Source organism: Leptonotus elevatus, chromosome 10 (genome assembly GCF_054856555.1).
Source record: "Leptonotus elevatus isolate MCC_2025b chromosome 10, RoL_Lele_1.0, whole genome shotgun sequence".
NCBI lineage: Eukaryota > Metazoa > Chordata > Actinopteri > Syngnathiformes > Syngnathidae > Leptonotus > Leptonotus elevatus.
Window position 1 is genome coordinate 2,370,583 of NC_141248.1, and position 16,659 is coordinate 2,387,241.

The 16,659-nt window shown below is 43.4% G+C and overlaps 1 protein-coding gene across 3 annotated transcripts in view; it reads right to left on the reverse strand.

Moving 5' to 3' along the window:
• fhit (fragile histidine triad diadenosine triphosphatase) overlaps window positions 1-16,659 on the reverse strand; it is a 187,398-nt gene that overhangs the window by 153,363 nt on the left and 17,376 nt on the right. The gene's annotated exons all lie outside the window — the stretch shown is intronic.

The window sequence follows — 16,659 nt, forward strand, 5'->3', positions numbered from 1 at the left end:
TGAACACTCCCCTTAGACAGAGCCAGTGTCGGAAGTCATTAACAGGCTGAAGACGGCCTGACAAAGCGCCAACAGAGCCGGCTCAGGGGGTGGCCACTGGCGCTGGGTCTGAGGGCGGCCGCAGTGCTTGCGCCGCCGCAAGGGGATTCATGGAAGGCCACAGTGCTTGCGCCGCCTGAGGGGGATCCGAGGGCGGCCGCTGTGCTCGCACCGCCTGGGTTTGAATCCTGGCTTTGAGACTGCAGCGGCAGAGACAAAGAGGTCGGGGGTTGCGGCAGCGGCAGAGACGAAGAGGCCGAGGGATGCGGCCGAGACGAAGAAACTTGAGACTGCGGCAGCGGTCGAGACGAAGAAACTTGAGGCTGCTGCAGCAGCGGAGACGGAGAGACTTGAGGCTGCTGCAGCGGCAGAGACAAAGAGACTTGAAGCTGCAGCAGCGGCAGAGACAAAGAAACTTGGGTCTGCAGCAGCGGCAGAGGCCAGGGAGCCAGGGGCTGCAGCGCCACAGGCGAAGTGGCCAGGAACTGCCGAGGATCCGGGATGGGGACTTGGAGCTGCAGAGGATACGGGACTGGGACTTGGAGCTGCCGAGGACCCGGGACAGGGACTTGGAGTTGCCGAGGATCCGGGACGGGGACTTGGAGCTGCCGAGGATCCGGGACAGGGACTTGGAGCTGCTGACAATGCGGGGCGGGGACTTGGAGCTGCCGAGGATGCGGGAAGGGGACTTGAAACTGCCGAGGAGCCGGGACGGTCCATATGCCTCCAGCTGGGTCCTTGGTTGGTGGGATCATTCTGTCATGAAATGGTACGCGTAGGAGACGGTGGACCCAAAGGCGAGGAGACACATCAGGGAGACAGGAATTGTGAACGAAAGGAGAAACTTTATTGGAACAAGTGGGGATGGTTGAAAGGACGAGGACTGGGGAAGACGTGACTGGAGGATACAGGGGCAAACGGGTCACCATGACTGGACTGAGCGAGAGAAGAGTGGTTGCCGTGACGGGACTGAGTGAGAGGAGACTGGTAGCCCTGACTGGACTGGCTTGACCAGGGTTGACTTGGCAGAACTTAGGAAGTTTGGCTGGACGTGGAGAACTTTGCAGGATGTGGAGAACTTTGCAGTCTAGACAACTAGACTGAAACAAAGATGACTTAACTGTAACGTGGCTTAGCTTGACACGACGGGAAACACAGACTCCCACACAGCACTTCGCCAACGACACAGGACATCGACACCTGACGTAGACAATGATCCCACAACGACTGGACAAACACAACAGACTAAATACACTAACACTAATGAGACACACCTGGGGAACACAATAGCAAAAGGGCACCGATTGGTCAAACACACTGGAAAGGGAACAGACACAAAGGTGGACGTAATCAGACATAACGAGACAGGGGAAACACTCAGAAACACAAGACAAACACCAATCACAGAAAGACACAACAAACAGACCAAAATAAACAAAACCCTAACCCATACAAAACCAAAACGTGACAGAATCACGGATTAGAATCACGGATTTGATCGTTTTTTTGGACGATGAAAGAAACTTGAGGCTGCAGCAGCAGCGGAAATGAAGAAACGCGAGGCTGCTGCAGCGGTGGAGACGAAGAGACTTGAGGCTGCGGCAGCGGTGGAGGCGAAAAGGGCCAGGGGCTGCGGCAGCAGCGAAGGCGATTGACCCATTGGATTGGATCGTTTTTTGGATCAGCCCAGAAAACAAAAAAAAGATAAATAGCACTTATTTTGTAAAACGCTTTTGCCCATTACAACATTTTTTTTTAACTCAAAATGTCTAATATGACCGTTAAGGATTTCCGATGTAGGAACACAACTTTAAGCGCAATATGAGGCAAACACATTGTTATTTTATGCATGGTCCATGTGTAAAATAACAAGGTATTAATGGCTTAAAGTTGTGTTCCTAAAATCCAAACGGCTGTTTGTAACATTTTGAGTTAAATGTTTTTCATTTTTTAATGGGCAAAGTGTTTTATAAAATAAATGAAGACAAAATTCTATGTATCTTTTTTTTTCATAATGAAAAGACCTCAAAGTGCAATTTAAGGCACACCCGTTTTATTCCACCTCAGGGGCGGCCATTTTGTCACTTGCTGTTGACATCACAGCCCACGGTCAGGGCTCAGATATTGATCAATCATGGTTCACCTGTTTTCTGAAGCTCAGCGGTGATTGGTCGTTACCTGAGACCTGAGCAACTGTGATGTGATGAGTGCCGTGTTTAGACTATAGTTGCGGCACATACAACATATTATTGTAAAGACAAATTTTGGGTTGACTTCCTCTTTTAATCAAGATCAAAGTGAAGTATTGAAGAGAAAAATGTAATATCCTCATGATTATACATGACAGATAGCATAACAGCAAGCTATAAAAAGGTACTTCTATCCTGCATTAAGCCCATTATCACCAGGAACGCTTGCAAGCAAATCTGATCTGGGGAGAACCACCTCCTCATGTTGGGGATGTTTTAGAGCTCTAATTTGGTTTTGTAAGTGAATCACAATGCATGTTGTCAGCACACCATCTTTCGGGAAACAACCATTAGCCTACACAATTTGATTATAGTGGACAGAGCATTACAGACAGAATAGACACACTGATCGACATGAAGCACACACAAGGTAACTCGAGACTGAGAGAAAAAAAAATATTTCAGTTAGTATCACAAATGGACTTCAGCACACACCGTGAGAATACAAAACATAAATTGTAGTGTGATAGTTCAGAGGTACATAAAGGGGTACCCTAAGTTTCCAAAAGGTATTCACTCACCTGCCTTGATTCACAGATAAATTGAAGTGACTCTTCCTGCTTAATCCATAGGTTTTAATATGAGCTTGGTCCTCCCTTAGCCTGGGTGTGTGTTAAATGGTGGCATGGAAGCATATTAACAGAGGCTCTAAGTTGAAATTGTGTAGAGTAGCCTGTGCAGTATTAAAGGTGATCTTACCATGCATGATGTGGGCCTTGCATTTTTCCCATGTTTCATATTACGGAAATAATGTGTTCGCTCTGCATTGTTGTATGTGTCCAGGTTTATGTTCCAGGTTATTTGCTCAATGCATTTCTCCATAAGTCAATTTTATTATATTTTAAACTAACATTGTATTTGACATAAATTGTAATATAACAGTAATAGTGTTCAATATTAAAGAACACCAAGAGACACCCACCCCATCTGCTGTTTGACTAAAACACCCCACTACAATTTATTACAAAAGAACAACAATAGACACCTGCTCTTATCTGCTTTTGACAAAAAAATATATATTTGCTGAAGTGCAGTAATTACATTTAAAAGTTACAAATGGAAGCTGTTATTTTTTTTAAGTCAAAGATGCTAGATTACAATAAAAAATAAATAATGTGTCTGTAATCAGGCCGTCATCGGAAAAGAGAGCTTTCTCCAAACTCGCCTTTCTTCAAAAAATAAAGGTTGAAAAGAAAAAAAAGCACAGTTGTCAGTCTCGAACCAACAGCAGCTCCCAGGGCTCCCTGGTGGACTGCACATTGGTACTCAGGAGAATAAGGGGGTTTGTGATGTACATGTGGGAAGATTTAGCAGAGCTGAGTTCTCTGTAAAATAAAGCCTAACTTCAAAGTCCATCAGGCCATCCAGTAGCCTTGGAAGGCCCTTGTGAAATGCACTGATCTTAGCAGAAAAACCAAGGGAACCCACTATAGATCAATCTAGTTAAGTCCCGCCACAGATGAATACTGATGATGTTCATTAACACAGCAAATGCTCTCCAAGGTCATATAAATCTCATCTAAGAAACTTAAGAGCCACACGTTCATGGTATCTGAAAAATGCTAAAAATGAACCAAGGCTGCCAATGAATTCCCAAACTGCCTCTGTAAGAGAGGGCAATGAATGTTCAAAGACAGCAAAACTGACTTTTAGCATGGTCAAACCAAAATACATGCCATCTGGATACCAAGTTTGGCACACCAAGCATCCCAAAATGAAATGCAAACATTCATATTTAAATACAAACTTAAATGTGTCATTAATTATTTCAATATTTATTTATTTATTCATTTATTCATGTATCTTCATATATATATATGAAATAAGTAAATACAAATGAGTAAATACATTTCCAAAGGTGCTATTGATATGAAATTTTCACCAGATGTTGGGAACAACCAAATTCATCCATGCATGGAAAGAAATCAGAACTAAGATCAAAAATGTATTTGTGTGTAATAATGTGAAATGAAATAGGAAAAAAGTATTGAGAACGTGAAGAAAGGGAGGTGCATAAAGGTATGGAAAGCCAAACAACACCTAAAAGTGATCAATAATCAAACAACAATCCAGTCCCTTGTCAGTGCAAACAAATATCATTTAATTCAATTCTAAATGATAGCCTACAAAAAGGTCTAATTGCCAAGGTGTCAGTCAAGACACATCTCATGATGGGTAATAGCAAAGCGCTGTCTCAAGACCACGGCAAACTAATTGGTGCCAAATATAATGATGGCCTTGGTTACAGGCGCATCTCTAAGCTTCTGAATGTTCCTGTAAGCATGGTTGGAGCCATAATTTCAAGTGCAAAGCCAAGCATACCGCCATGAATTTGCCTCGACAAGGTGCTCCCACAAGATTTCTAACAGTGGAGTGCAAAGAATAATCAGAAGAGTTGTCCAAGAGCCAAGGACCACTTGTGGAGAGCCTAAAAAAGACCTGGAATTAGCAAGTACTGTTGTCACAAGGAAAAAAGGGAGCATTGCACTCCGCCGCTATCGCCTGTATGCATGCTCACCACGCAAGACCCCATTCTTGAAAAAAAAATAATAATTTCAAAGCTTGTTTAAAGTTTGCTGAACATTTGGACAAGCCAGTTAAATACTGGGAGAATATCGTCTGGTCTGATGAATGCAAAATTGAACTGTTTGGATGCCATAATGCACAGCACGTTTGGAGGAGAAATAGCACTGCATATAACTCAAAAAACACCTTCCCAGTAGTGAAGTTCGGTGGTGGGAATGTGATAGTGTGGGGCTGCTTTTCAGCAAATGGGACTGGGAAACTTCACATTAATGAAGGAAGGATGAATGGAAAATGCACCAAGAGATTCTTGACAAAAAGCTGCTGTCATCTATGAGAATGATGAAAATGAAACGAGGGTGGACATTTCAGCAGGATAATGATTCAAAACATACTGCCAATGCAGAGGATATTCAGTTTTGAATGATAGAGGTCCAGGTTCAGAATTCTAGCTCCAAGTGCCAATTCAAATATCTGTGATATCCATTGTGTCTGGTCTACTAGGCAAGCATTGTCGCTCTGTGTAATGAGACAAATGCTGATTAGGGAAAGACGAGGGAGATTGACTTGTCCACTGAAATGACAATAGTGATCTCTATCAGAGGTGGCAAATCCAGGTCCAGAAAGTAAAAATGCTGCCACATTTTGGCTTTAGCCTCAGGTGCTAGTTAGCTAGCTCTCTAGCTATCTCCCATGGTGCTTGTTTACCTGCTAGCTAGCATTAGGGGCTAAAGCCAAACTGTGGCAGGGTTTTTATTTCTGAACCTGGATTTTCCACCTATGATAGAGACCACAATTGTCATTTCAGTGGACAAGTCAATTTCCCTCGTCTTTCCCTAATCAGCATTTGTCTCATTATACAGAGCGACAATGCTTGCCTAGTAGACCAGACACAATGGATATCACAGTTCCCCCTCAGTGCATTGTGTAAAATTATGTGTTTAAAAATAAATAAATGATAAATATCTTCTGACCAGTCATATACAGTGATCAATCTCTTCCCTCCACCCATTGCCTTTTGGCACAGTCCTGACTATTCACGCTCTTTTCTCCCACGGCACTAAGAAAATGGGCAAGCAAGCATCCCTCATGGATAACTGTGGCATGCAGTATGTCAGACACAAATAATCTCCTCCCAGTGATAACCTAGCAATCTTACAGCCCAGGGGAGCTACTGACTCAATCTGAAAAGCAATGGAACAAATACATGGCTGGCATGTAATAGGGTGGTGACCGTGGAGTTAGAAAAACGCATCTCATCACCTTGAATTGACGAAAAATAAATGGCCACAATAGAGAGACTGCAGGGTGTACAAAGTGTAATAACATTTCTGTTCAAAAGACACATCCCCATATACTAACTAAATGACTAACTACATAAATATTCACAATACAGAAAAGATGTACATACAAGTGGTCTTAGGTTGAAATTGGTTCAATTGTTTTCCAGTTTTTTTCTGTCTCAAGGGCCACTTGTGAAAATTAAACTAATCAACTTCAACCAGCAACAGCTGCCTAACTGGTCCCTCCCTCTGTCTTCCTCTGGACTACCATCCCTTCTTCCCTCCACCCTTGGTGCCATGCCATAGTTGATTCTGTCTCTCTCACTATCTCTCTCTCCCCTGCTCGCCTTGCTTGTTGTGGATCGACTCCTCCCAGGTTGTGGCATGCATTGGCACAGGTCCTGGGCGGAGACTTTTCAGTTCAGTTCTGTTCAGACTGCAGGCAAATCTGATTCCTCCTCAAATACGATTTTTAGGGCTGACTGTCTAGACTGTTTTTATCCAATTTGGCCCTGTTTAGACTGAGCCACATTATTGACCCATCTGACAGGTTGCTGTAGCAATGACGTTGAACGGAGCGGTTTTCTTTTTCTTTATTTTATTTATTTATAAAAAAAATTAATGACCATATATCTATGGCTATGACTGGGCACTATATCTCTATTTCCAGTTGTGCATGTAAAGATCTGATGGGGTAGCGAGACCGGCTTCAGCGCAAGTAACGTAAATTGTCACTGTATTACCGGTTGAGCATGACAGGAGCTGACGGGGCAGTGGAGCCGTCACTGCCGAGCATGCAAGGAAACACGCCTGCAAATATATATTTTGAATCTTGTTTTAGCCATACTCAAGTTAACAAATACTTACACTCTCTCAAAATGTAAGTTTTGGAAAAATGAAGATTAAACCCTACACTTTAAATGGAATTCATGGTGCATGAATGTATATATGTACTATGCACTTACTGCTCAGGAATGTGACGTTTTACATAAAATTTGTAAATGAACATCTACAAATATGAGTAACAATCACTTAACAATTCAGTGTTTCAGACATTGTTGTGAAATGCAGTTGCTTTTTTATAGAGGCTGCATAAGGATAGTTAGTTCGTGCAAGGACAGATTCTCCAAACTCAAAATGACAACTGAGTCGAATTAGCCCACTTCAGAGGGGTGATTACAGCCCCCTCACATAGCTCTTTGGTCATTTAGGCTGCCATGGGGAACTTCAAAAAGGTACTGAAAGACAACTTGAATTGGCACTTGGAGCTAGAATTAGGACAGGTGGAAAAAAGAGCACCACTTATTGGGAAACCTCTTAAGTCGAACACAAACCATTCCAGAGGACAGACTTCAGCTATCATAATACTATTAATATTTTTAACCATCCCTATAAATATTCTCATTCATCCAGGGCATTTCATTCTCAAACAATCATAACAGAAATGCTCCGGTTGTCTTAGAAGATGCTCCATCTCTCATCCGATCAGGCTTTGATAGTTCACGCAAAAGGCTAACCAACAACTTCAGATCTCTTTCTTTAGGTTAGAACCCAATCAGCAACGTTTTGAATGACCTGCAACTGTCTGATGTTCTTTTAAGAGAGTCAGAAGACCGTTACAATAATCAAGTCTACTTTAGATAAAAGCATGGATAACCTTCTCTTGGTCTGCTTGGAGCATGCAGTCCTTCAGTCTGGGTATGTCAGCTAGTAAAAGTTGTTTTAGTGATAGATTTGATTCGATTACTGCAAGTTAGTTCTGAGTCTATCAGTACTTGACACTTGATATTTGTTTCTAAAGACAGTGACAGTGACACTCACGCAGGTCTTTTCTAACAGTAATCCTCTTTTTCTTTCTTGGTGAAAACAATTACCTCTGTTTTGTTTGTTTTAGCTGAAGGAAATTTTGGTTCATCCAGTTGTTAATTTGCTCTAGACAGTGACACAATACATTAATTGAAGCACTGTCATTTGAGGACATTGATAAATACAGTTGTGTGCCATCTGCATAAACATGATAGCACACATTGGTGTTCTGAAGCATCTGACCCAAAGGTAACATAAACACAAAAGAGGTCCTAGGACTGATCCTTGAGGGACCCCTCATACGATACGATATGATACGATACGATACGATACGATACGATATACTTTTATTTTCCCCGTGGGGAACTTTTTCCTGGACTCCATCCAGCTGCACTTACAGTAAAGAAGAAACAACAGAATAGAAAGAGATAAAATTAAAGTTAAATAAGAAGTGCAGCAATAAGAAATCTTCACAGAAGTATACATGTGTAGGGAAGTACATACATGAGGACTGCACACACCCATATACACACACACACTCCTAAATATATATATATATATATATATATATATGAGTATGTACAACACGGCTGCATATATTCCACACACACAACATTGCACCATATATTTATTGTACTGTGTTAATGTCGGTTGTAAAGCAGTTTGATGGATGTCGGCAGGAATGAGTTCTTGTAGCGGTTCAGCCTGGTTCTGGGGGCCCTGAATCTCCTGCCGGAAGGCAGTAGCTGGAACTCATGATGCAGAATGTGAGTCGGGTCAGTAACAATTTTCTGTGCCAGTCCGGTGACGGACCGCTCATAAAGCATCTGTAGGGAAGGATGATTCCTGACCCCCATGATCTTCATGGCAGTCCGCACCAGACCGGCAATCTGTGACCTTGACTGCACAGTCAGGTTGCCGTACCAGGCCGCAATGCCGTATCTGATGATACTTTCCAATGCAGCCCGGTAGAACAACAGCATGATCCTCTGCTCCACTCCATAGACCCTAAGTCTGCGTAGGAAATAGAGACGCTGTTGGAGTTTGGAGCAGAGACTTCCAACATGTACCCTCCAGCTGAGTGTGTTGTCAATGTGGACCCCCAGATACCTGTATGAACCCACCTGGCTGATGTGATTGCTTTTAATGACGACTGGCCTGTGGTCACCAACAGCTTTTGGATCAAATATCACCTCCTCTGTCTTCCCCACATTGAGCACAAGATGATTCTGGTCACACCACTGGACACATTTCTCTATTTCTGAGAAATAGTCCAGTGGGCTACCGCCGGCCTGCAGCAAGCTGACGATAGCTGTGTCATCAGAGAACTTAATGATAAAGTTCTCTGGGTGTGATGTCACACAATCATTTGTGTACAACGTGAAGAGGACCGGGGAGCTGACGCAGCCCTGTGGGGCGCCTGTGCTTATCAATCTGGGTTCCGAGAGGGAGCTGTTGACCCTGACTTGCTGTGTGCGCTGTGTCAGGAAGGAGTGATACCACCTCGAGATGTACGGGTTCACATTCATCTCCTTCAGTTTACCCAAAAGCATGACCATTCAATCAGAATCAAAATTTCCAATTGTTTTAAAGTAACTCCTTTCCTCCAAGTAGGACCTGAACCATTTTAAAACTGTTCCATGTAACCCCTAACAAGTTTCCAGCCTGTTAAAGTATACTCAATCATTGTCATGATCCTGCTCTCAGTGCGGTTTTATTCCCCTTCCCTCCCAGTCGCGTGAGTGGGCGTTCCCTTCAACGCTGCACCTCTGGCGCATTTCCTAATCAGCAATTAGTGGACCTGAAAAGGACTCCTGGCGCAGCAGTCCACTGTTGGCTTATTCCTTGCTCACTGCTACTAGCGACAAGAATTCTCTGCACCCTCTTGATTCATAGCCACGCTCATAGTCATAGTCTTAGCTTGATATTGTTCCTGTTTTGTTTTTCACATGTCAGTATATCCACGGCACTTTTTGTTATCATTGATTGTTGTATATTTGCCTTTTTCCATTTTGTATCAATTCCCTTGCATATTTTTGCAAGTGTTTTCTGTTACTTCTTTGTCCCTTGCCTTTGCAAGTATTTTTTTTCGGTTTGTGCCTTTTTCCTCCAGCCTTTGTGCTCACATTTTTGTGTTACTTATCCTGGTTGTGTTTGCCAGTGCTTTCTGTTAAAGTGTACTTGAAGTTTTTCCTGTAAATAAAGATTAGGCCGGGAGTCATGTCCACTTCTCAGGATGTTTTTTGTTACCTTTTTTTTTTTACTATTATTTCCTGTTATCTCATACCTTGGGCCATCACAAGTTGATAGGGACTACACTCAACTCGGGGCCGTTTGGTCACAGGGGCCAAAAAACACCCTATTTGGGAAAAGCTTCTGGCGAAATTGTATAATTGCAAATTAAATATGCAACTGCATAAATGGTCAGAAAACTCTAAAATTTTGTATGGTGTATCCTGACACATGGGGGAACTAGCAGGAAAATAATATTGGAATTCCTGTATTTCAATTCTCAAATATCACCCTCAACATACCCTAAAAGACCCAAACATTTCTCTCCGCCTGACAAACTACTATCAAAAGTGAACCATTTCAAACACTTTATTGTACATCTCATTGCCTCAAACGTATATTAAAAACTTTTCAAATGTATAATCTTCAATTTAAGTCCAAGATGAGCTTTCTATCTGAAGTACTAGAGGAGCTATGACCAAAATACTCCACTGTACCCTGAATCAGAAATTAAGATATTTTTCTGCATCTAAATCAAATCTTAAACAATATTTGAAACATGGGTTATGTGGTACTGTACTATCTGAAGTGATATTGTTATGCCCCCAAGTGGACCAGGGTATCAAGGCTCAACATTGATCACACAAAATCCGGGAACCAAATAGGAGATTTGAAAAAGACCAAGATCCTGGAAGAGTCTCTCTGTTGATCTCTCCATCTTCCCACCTTGCAAGAGGGTCCTCTTCCAGCACATAAAAATAGTCAACTTCCAGGTACAGCAGCTCAAAAAAGTATTCATCCCCCTTGAGTTTTACAACATTTTACTTAACACAATTCACAAAACCACACCCAAAATCCCTCACATATCCTGCAAAATTAAGCACTGGCTGGGGGTTTGGGGGTCTGGGGGCGGTGGGGGCTGGGTTGTGGCGGGTGTGGGTGGAGGGGGCGGGGTGGTCGTGGGGGTAGCAGGGGCTGTGGGCTGGTGGGGTGCCTGGTGAGCCTGCCGTGCCCCGTTCTGCTGCGTTGGGCTTTGCCGTGTTGGGGTGGGAGCGCTCTGGGCTCCTGGGTTTGCTCTCCGGCCGCTGAATCCTGCAGGGTCGGTTGTGCCTTAGCGCTGACGCTGCCTGGGGGCCCTGGGGTTGTGCTTGCTCTGTCCTGGCCAGGGTTGACGGCTCCCCTCTTGCCCTGCCGTGCCAAGCCGTTGGGCTTGGGGCGCGGGCCGTGCTGGGGTGGGAGGTGGTCCGGGCTCCTAAGTTTTCTCTCTGGCCGGTGGCCCCTGCGGGGCCAGGGGGTTGTGCCTTGGCGCTGTCGTGGCCTGGGGGCCCTGGGGGGATTGTGCTTGCTCTGTCCTGGCTGGGGTCGACAACTCCCCTCTTTGGTGGATGTTTTCATGCATGCCAGATCCACCACACCAGCATCTATCGAAATTCAAACAAAATCTGCTTCTTCCTCTGGTCATTGAATCGGTGGAGGCTGATGCCTGTGGATCTCTATACTTCCTTTCCTCAGTCTTTCCTTTGGTCTCTTGAGGTCTCCCTAATTGGTTGGAATTTAGGTGTTTCTGGGGTTGGCGAAAGATTCTGTTTGGTAACCCGGTGGGTAGTAGGTGATGTCTGGTCGGTGCTGGATTTCACGTTTCTCTCTTTTCTTTGATCCTTCCTCAAGTCTCCTGACAACTTCACGACTCTAGCGGGATTCTGAAATATTCGGTTTAGGTGAACGGTATGGGATTTTTAATAGGTTTTAGGTAAATTAATGAGCACACACTCACACGCACGCACATATGCACACACACACCCGCACATTCAAAAAAAGAAGAAAAAAAAGAGAGAGAGCAATGATGATGACATGTCGAATCATTAAGATTACAGAATTAACAATACTGAGCTCTCTCAAAGAAAAAATGCAGGAAAAAAATGCTGAAAAAATATATATGATTTAATTTGAAAGTTGCTGTCTTCTTTGGCCATTAACTCCTCTACACCTACCTCTCACTCTTCATCCCCCTCTCATCCGGATTTTGTGTGATCATGTTTGTAGCGATTATTTGGGTTGCCGTAATGGCTTAATGAGAAATTTAGATGGTACTGAGGGGAGTTGTAATTTCCTCAGCAACCTCGGGGGCACCACGTTGACTTTGCTTGTTTGTAGGAGCAAAATAAACGATAAAAATCCTATTATCAAGTATTCATAATCTGAAGTTGCTACTTTAGTTCATCATGGAGTTCTTTGCTTTCATAAGAGAATTACTAATCCACTCAGTAAACACAAATGATTCGGCAGAAATTGAATTTCTAGACAACAAATTTATTTAGTAAACACACATATATCAGTCACAGCCTAACCTATTAATGAAATGGAATAAAAATGTGAATCAAAGATAAAAAGAAAACTTGCAACCTAACTAACTAAGATAAAAATAAAAAATAAAAAAAAGGAAGATGAAAAAGGTAGATGGGGATAAAGATGGAAAAGTTTAAACTGTCAATTATTTTATGTTTGAATAAAAGCGTTGCACCAGTGGTATATGGTCAGATTGCAATGCAGGCGCAATTTACGGACTGGTTCAGTCGCACGGGAGAGAGAGAGAGAGAGAGAGAGAGAGAGACTTGAGCGTCGATCCTCGGTTGAATGCTGCACCAGGTCTCCGGTTGGTGGTGAGATGCACGCGCGGCGTGGAGGCCGCAGCTGGTCCTTGGCTGGTGCACGTCCAGCTGGAATGCTGCCCGGGAGTCTCTGGCTGCTGGTCGGTGATGCACGTGCAGCGTGGAGGTCGCGGCAGGTCCAGGCTGGAACAGACACGCACGCCTTGGGGATGCGCAGGATGTTTGCAGTCCTTGCTTGATGCGCGCTTTGGGAGGTGCGTTGTGGCTCAAAGGAAGAAGCCGCGTGGTCACCCTCATCGACCATGTTTCTCGTGATGATCAGGAAAAAATCATGGGGCCAGACGTGAGGGTGGAGGAGTTGCAGGAACGGGAGAGTCCTTGAGCAGTTCATAGGGCGAAGGAGAGGGGAAGAGAGTTCCAGGAAAAGAGAGTCCTTGAGCAGTTCATAGGGCGAAGGAGAGGGGAAGAGCGTTCAGGAAAAGAGAGTCCTTGAGCAGTTCATGGGGAAGAGAGTTCAGGAAAAGAGGGAGAAGTTCCTTCATGCGCTGGTTTTTAAAACTGTGTCAGCAGGGGGGCTGGGCCGTAATCCCAGGGGGGCGGGCCGTAGTCACGGGGGGGCCGGGCCGTAGTCACGCCCCTTCCGTGCGCATGAGGCAGACCAAGCTTTTGGGAAAGTATTAGATAATTTTGGGATCAGAATTGACAAGCCAGATGCTTCATTTATCATTCTGAACACATTTCAAACATTACCGCGATCATAAAGTTATTGAATCCGCTAAGCTTACTAATTAGGTAAACTTAGGTGGCTACAGAAATTACACACATCATTCGTTTGAGATAGACATACAGGTTGTGTACAAAGATAAACAACAGGAGTTACTTGATGTCAGTCAAGTACATAGAGTCCGTGTATGTCCCGAATTATGTAGACTTCAGATTAATTAGGAGCGGCAGGATTCTTGAGGATAACCGATAGTGACCGCTGGAGGGCACTGTTGTACCATACAACTTCCACACAAAAACACATGGCTAATTCCTGTAGATAGGCCAGACCATAAAAGATGGTCAGGGGACTGCTTATCAGACAGGATTTCAGGTCTGTCGGAGCTGTGATATGCGTTTTCTGGGGGTTATAAAACGAAGTCCAGTCCCTGCTGGAGAGAAACTCAAAGAGTCCTTTTGAACTGAAAACACAGAGTTAAGACCCGCACACACATTCCCCAGGGGGAAATGTTTAAAAAGGCACATAAAATGGAAACGTTTATTAGTGACGGGCAATATTCGTTACATGTTTAATGTTGCACCTTGATACCCTGGTCCACCTGGGGGCATAACATTATTCACTTTTTATGTAATTCACTTCAGATAGTATAGTACTACATAACCCATGTTTCAAATATTGTTTAAGATTTTATTTAGATGCAGAAAAATAGCTTAATCCCATTTGGAATGATAATTCTGGAATTGTCTTTTTTTTTCCAATGTAGGGTACAGTGGAATACTTTGGTCATAGCTTCTCTAATACTCCAGATAGATAAACTAATCTTGGACTTAAATTGAAGATTGTAAATGTGAGAAGTTTTTAATATACATTTGAGGCAATGAGATGTACAATAACATTTTTAAAATCTTTCACTTTTGATAGTAGTTTGTCAGGCGGAGAGACATTTTTTGGTCTTTTAGGGTATGTTGAGTGTGATATTTGAGAGTTGAAATACAGGAAGCCCATTATGATTTTCCTGCTAGTTCCCACATGTGTCAGGATACACCATGCAAAATGTTTGCATTTTCTGACCATTAATGCAGTTGCTGTACCTTATCATTTGCAATTACACAATTCCGCCAGAAGTCTTTTCCCAAAAAGGGTGTTTTTTGGCCCCTGTGACCAAACGGCCTCGAGTTGAGGGTGGTCCCTATCAACTTGTGATGGCCCAAGGTATGAAATAACAGGAAATAATAGTCAAAAAAAAGGTAACAAAAAAAATTCTGAGGAGTGGATCTGGCTCCCGGCCTATATCTATATTGTATTTTCCTGTCTGGGCCTGTATTTTTAGGATCCTCCTTTTCTGTCGACCTTACAATCGTATCAGATGTTGAATTGAGGTCCAAAAAGATGAGCACCGATACCTTCCCTGAATCAGTGTTCAATCATATCATTTAGTATTTTAATAAGAGCTGTTTCTGTACTGTGATGAAATCTGACTACAATTTATCAAAAAGTCAATTTGAGTTCAAGAATTTGCTGAGTTGATTATAAATCCATCCATCCATCCATTTTCTTAACCGCTTAGTCCTCACAAGGGTCGCGGGGGGCACTGGAGCCTATCCCAGCTGGCTTCGGGCAGTAGGCGGGGTACACCCTGAACTGGTTGCCTGCCAATCGCAGGGCACACAGAGACAAACAACCATCCACACTCACAATCACACCTATGGACAATTTGCATGTCTTTGGAATGTGGGAGGAAACTGGAGTACCAGGAGAAAACCCACGCAAGCACGGGGAGAACATGCAAACTCCACCCAAGAAGGCCGAAGCCGGGACTCGATCCCACGTTCTCTGCACTGGGAGGCGGACATGCTAACCAGTCATTCACCGTGCCGCCTGATTATAAACCACTTTTTCAAAAATCTTTGTTAACTCTTTGACTGCCAGACGTTTTCAGAAAAGGGATGCTGTCAGTGCCAGCCGATTTAGGCATTTTGACTGATCTTTCAAGGTCCACAGAAAATGTTCTGTTTGAACTATGGAAACACACATACTACCAAATGAAAGATTGAACTTTCATCTTTCATCAGAAAAAAAAAGTTTGTTTTTACCTTATTCCGTTCTTTAGTAATCAACAATAGAAAATGGTTAGTTTCACCCAATTTCGCTTGTTTTGGACCAAAATACGGAGAAATCAAGCTTTTAGTGAAACGATATTATTTCATGCACTCTAGTGAATTTTACACTTCTTTTTGTCCATGAATGATGCCACAAACACCTAAATAGTGCTTTACTTCTATAAAACACTACCACCAAGAATGAAAAAGTGTTTTTTGATAGCAAAATACGTTTATTTACATTCAACAGTGTAACAATTTGACAACAATTTGGCAAACTATTTACAAATGTGTGCAACTGTGGTGCTATTTACAATTATGTGGATGTTTCAACGACAGTTTTTCTTTTTGTGAAACACTCCCCTGCGTGCAAGGAGACGCAACAGGATTTGCACAACAGATTTGTTTCACTGCGATTGCCTCTTCGTGTGCAGAAGCTACACTTTCTTGCAGGCCGTTTTTTTCCGGGGAATAGCAAGTATATACTGCAGTGTGTGTTGCCATAAAGTCTAATATCAGGATCATTTTACGGTTACGTTACGGTGGTGTTACGTCTGGCTTCCTCATGTCCTTCAGTTGCTATACCGGGTGGTAAGAGATGTTCTGATCCATCTTATCCACTCCATTCATGGTGGCATCGTAGTCCAGAACCAGTGTCTTCTCCGTGATCAGACTGTACCCGCTCCTTCGATGAATATGCATTGGACATCCGATCGAATGTCCGCTTGTGCAGCTCCGGCGTTAGCAGCGCTAGCCGGTGAGGCTTTATGACGTGAGAATAAAGGCCGCGTCCAACTGTGGCGTTAGTAGCGCTAGCCGGTGAGGCTTTATGATGTGAGAATAAAGGCCGCGTCCAACTGTGGCATCAACCTCGGGATTCACCATCATCATCATCATCAATGTGCATTGGTCGATGCTTTTCGACTACTTTTCGAATCTCCGCTTGTGTAGAAGTACCCGGTCGGTTGTGCTGCGCGTTTTCCGGCGTTATGACCAGAGAGTCACAGTCAGTAGATTACTGACAGCATTTCTCAAAATTCTTCCATAAATTTGCCATTTTTTCTGGGAGGTCTATAAATGGTTGCAACGATGATC